This window comes from Hevea brasiliensis, chromosome 6 (assembly GCF_030052815.1).
Source record: "Hevea brasiliensis isolate MT/VB/25A 57/8 chromosome 6, ASM3005281v1, whole genome shotgun sequence".
NCBI classification, from domain to species: domain Eukaryota; kingdom Viridiplantae; phylum Streptophyta; class Magnoliopsida; order Malpighiales; family Euphorbiaceae; genus Hevea; species Hevea brasiliensis.
Window position 1 is genome coordinate 107,440,028 of NC_079498.1, and position 4,996 is coordinate 107,445,023.

Consider the following 4,996-nt stretch of genomic DNA (forward strand, 5'->3'; position numbering starts at 1 on the left):
TTACTTAATTACTAAAATTTATTACTTTATTATGAAAGAATTAATTGAAATCACAAAATCATTTCTTTTAAAAAATCATAACTTCCATATTTTAAAAAATTATTGATTTTCATAAAAAGAATTAACTAAAAAAATGAGTTCATAACTTTTAAAAAATTTTGTCAATACCAATTGAAACTCAAAATGCTTTAATTCAGTGGATATTTATATTCAGTAGTCTGTTGGAGATATAAAATTATTTTTAATACCTTCATCTATAAATTTAAGCCACTTTTTCTTTATAAGAAAAATAATATTAGTAATGAAATAAAAGTAGAGATCGACTATAAATTTAAAATTTTAAAATGAGTATTTTCATAAAAAATAATTTTAATAATTTTCTTTTAACAAATATAATTGGAGTATTTCAAAACTATGAAAAGCAACTAAAGATCTCTAATTAATTACATATATTTATTTTATATAGATTTTAAATTAATATGAAAATTTCTTCTTTAATGCATTTTTCATGAAACATTCAGAACCTTACATTATGTCTGAAAAAAGTTATTAGAAGGAAATGAAAAAATTATTGATTTTCATAAAAAGAATTAACTAAAAAAATGAGTTCATAACTTTTTAAAAAATTTGTCAATACCAATTGAAACTCAAAATGCTTTAATTCAGTGGATAATTATATTCAGTAGTCTGTTGGAGATATAAAATTATTTTTAACACCTTCATCTATAAATTTAAGTCATTTTTTCTTTATAAGAAAAATAATATTAGTAATGAAATAAAAGTAGAGATCGACTATAAATTTAAACTTTTAAAATGAGTATTTTCATAAAAAATAATTTTAATAATTTTCTTTTAACAAATATGATTGGAGTTTTTCAAAACTATGAAAAGCAACTAAAGATCTATAATTAATTACATATATTTATTTTATATAGATTTTAAATTTATATGAAAATTTCTTCTTTAATGCATTTTTCATGAAACATTCAGAACCTTACATTATGTCTGAAAAAGTTATTAGAAGGGAATGAAAATAAAAAGAAAAATGAGGAGGCAAAATAACTTTATTTTATTTTTATTGTTTGAATAATTGAAAAGGAGAAGTAAAAGGAAATTGCTCTCTTTAATTACAAGTAAAATAAGCATTTACAAGGATAAAATAGTAATATAGCTCATTTTCTTCTCACTCTCTTCAAATTAAAGAGAAAATAAAAGGTGTCCCATTATTTATTTTACTTCTCATTTCTTTCATAAAATAGTGAAAAGAAAATCTTTTTTTTTTCAAAATTTGTTACTTTCATATTTTAAAATAAGTTATCGATTTTATAAAAAGTTTTAACTAAAAAAATATAATTTCATAACTTTTAAAAAAATTTATGAATACCAATTGAAGCTGAAAGTGTTTTAATTTTATTTTTAATGGTCCTTTTTTCAATTAATTAAAATTATAAAAATTTGAATATATATATTAAAATTGTAACTTCCATATTTTTTTAAAAAATGATTAATTTTCATAAAAAATAAGTAAAAAAAATTAACCTTTTCAAAAATTGATGAATGCCAATGGAAACTCAAAGTATTTTAATTTTACTTTTTATGGCATTTTTTCTTATAAGGCCTTTTTTTTCACTTAATTATTAAAATTTATTACTTTATTATAACATATGAAAAATATTTTTATTATAATCCACATTAAAACCTTATAAAAATTAACCAAAATCAGAAAATATTTTTAAAAAATCATAATTTTCAAGTTAAAAATAATAGATTTTCATAAAAAAAATTAGGTAAAAAAATTCATAACTTTGGAAAAAAATTATCAATATCAACTAAAATTCAAAGTGTGTTAATTTTATTTTTTATGGCTTTTTTTATTTTAAGGCCATGTTTTACTTGATTATTAAAATTTATTGCGTTATTATGAAAGAATTAATTTAAATCATAAAATCATTTTTTTTTAATTCAGAACTTTCATTTTTAAAAAATGATAAATTTTCATAAAAAGAATTAACTAGAAAAAACATGAGTTCACAACTTTTTAAAAAAATTAATATCAATTGAAACTTAAAATGTTTTAATTCAGTGGGTATTTGTATTTTACAGAGTATTGGAGATATAAAATTATTTTTAATACATTTATCTATAAATTTAAACTAGTTTTTTTATAAGAAAAAATAATGTTATTAGTGAAATAAAAGTAAGGATAGACTATAAATTTAAGCCTTTAAATTGAGTAGTTTATTCATAAAAAATTATTTTTAATATTTTTCCTGTGACAAATATGATTAGATTTTTCAAACCCATGAAAAATAACAAAAAATTTAAAGCTGATTGCATATGTTTATTTGACATAGATTTTAATTAATATAAAAATTTCTTATTTAATGCATTTCTCAAGTAAGGTTTAACATATTACACTATTTTAGGGAAAATTTTTAGAGGGAAATGAAATAAAGAAGAAAAGTGAAAAGGGAAAATAACTTTATTTTCTTTTTATTGTTTGACTAATTGAAAAGAAATCATGAAAGGAAATTATTCTCTTTTACTTACAAGTAAAATAAATATTTATAAAGATTAAATAGTAATATAGTTCATTTTCTTCTCACTTTCTCTTCAAAACGAAGAGAAAAATAAAAGATAAGTCTATCATTTATTTTAATTCTTTTTTTTCTTCTATAAAATAGTGAAAAGAAAATCATATTTAAAAACAAAATTGTAACTTCCATATTTGAAAAAGAATTATTGATTTTCATAAAAAGAATTAACTAAAAAAACATATTCATAACTTTTATAAAAATTGATGAATACCGATCGAAACTTAAAGTATTTTAATTTTATTTTTATGAGAATTTTTTTAATAATTTTTTAAAATTGTAATTTCTATATTTAAAAAATATACATTTACATAAAAAGAATTAACTGAAAAGACATGATTGCATAACTTTTTTGAAAATTGGTGAATATTAATTGAAACTCAATATTATTAGGCATGCCTTGTGTTGCATTCTTATTTGATAGAATTGATGTGGGTGTCACCTTAGGGTAATTTAGAGCTGTGTGCGTGTGTTAGCGTGCTTGTGGTGTGGTGTGATACTGGATATGGAAAGGACTGGCAGATCGGCTAGAGCTAGTCTCACTGGGGCCTGATCCTTTTTGTGATAAGCTAGGGTGAGTACAGCTTTGAGTTAATCTCGTTGACCCCCGCATTTGGATTATTAAGAGAAAATCCGGCTTGAGTTGATCTCATTGGCTGGCATTGGATTAAAAGAGTTGTATAAGGGATCAACTCCCATATAGATACATATATTAATGTGACATATAGGTGTATGAGTGCTCCAAATTATTATTTGTACGAATTTTATTTGAATTTGATTGAATATGTTGGTATATATTGCATTTCATCCTTAGAGATGCATTAGCCTTAGATAGTTATAGAAATTGTATTTAAAATCAATATTTTACTCTATAAATTGAACGCTCACTACTGTTTACCCTATTTTTCTAAATTACAGGAGAATTTTCTTTTTGTGATTAACTTGTTTCCTTACTCGCAGATTTTTTAGCAACAATATCAGCAGTTCATAGTATTAATTAAAAATTTAGAGCTCTGCATGTGCTAGAAATATTTTATTTAGCTTGAGATATAATAGCTTATTTATTTTAAAATTGTAAACATATTATTTATGCATATGTGGATATATGAGATGGGTATTTATCTTGGGTGAGAGAGCTAAGCTCTCATTTGATTAAATTGTTATGTTGAATATTGTAAGGGCGAGTTGAGCTCTCCAAATTGATACTGTTAGAGTCTAAGTCCAATTAGAATTAAGAAGTATAATTAATTTAAGAAGTTTAATAGAATTTAAATTATGAAATTTAATAATTAGAGTCCTAAAAAGACTATATTTTAGTGACACATATATATGAATAGTTAGTTGGCCATTATATGGAAGGTATTACAGAGAGCCCACAAAGTGGAGAGGTGTGTTAAATTCTCTGAGCTTTGTTTGAGTGATTTTGAGGGTGAGAAAAATAATTAGTAATTGTAATTATTTTTCCTTGATAGTGGATTTATTGGTAGAGTAGGCTTACGTCGAACCACGTTAAATTTTATGTTCTTTATTTTGTGTGGGTATAGTTTTAGTGGTATACCAATTTATTGTATACCGCGGAAGCATGTAAACTGCAAAGTAATAAAGCAAATACACAAAATACTAATATTTACATGGTTCACCCTCTCAACATAGGGCTATATCCACGGGCATGTCATGTTCTACTATCAAATATAATAAATCATCATTACAAGCTCCAAAGCTATACTACCCATTAACCCAATTACATCCAAGAGAACCCACATTACATCAAACGGCTCATAGTAAATATATTAGTTAGTCCCTCTCAATCTCCTCTAGACATAACCCAATATATATTTATTATTATAACACTACACCACAAAAAGGGTGTCTTCAACTATATAGGTAAGAGCCCTCTCACCAATGGACAAAAATTCCTTCTTATTGAATTCTATATCTTTTCTCCATCTTAGGCTGAAGCCTCTCTCCACTGCAATGGGCAAAAGCCCCTCATCAATGGGCAGAGCTAAATCCACAGCAATTGGCAAAATCTCTCTCTACAATAGGCAACATCCTCACTCTATGAGTTAAAAGTAAAATAATTTTTTTCACCATTCTCATATTTATAGTGTTAATTCCCTCAATCCTAATCTGATTAGGAGTTCTACTCAATTTAGAAATAGCACTAAAATAAGACTTTATATAGGAAATATTCCTCAATCATATTGACGAATATTTCTCTCACTCAAATTCGGAAAAAGTCTATCAAAATCTTACTAGAATTTTGAGTCATAATTCTAATAAATATATCTTGTGATTACAGATCGGGTGAGCTAAAAACTCCCCATTTGATAGTCTAATTTATGACCAGACTCTATCCATTTATCTTCTTGAAATTGAATTACAGTGATGAGCCTTAGGTT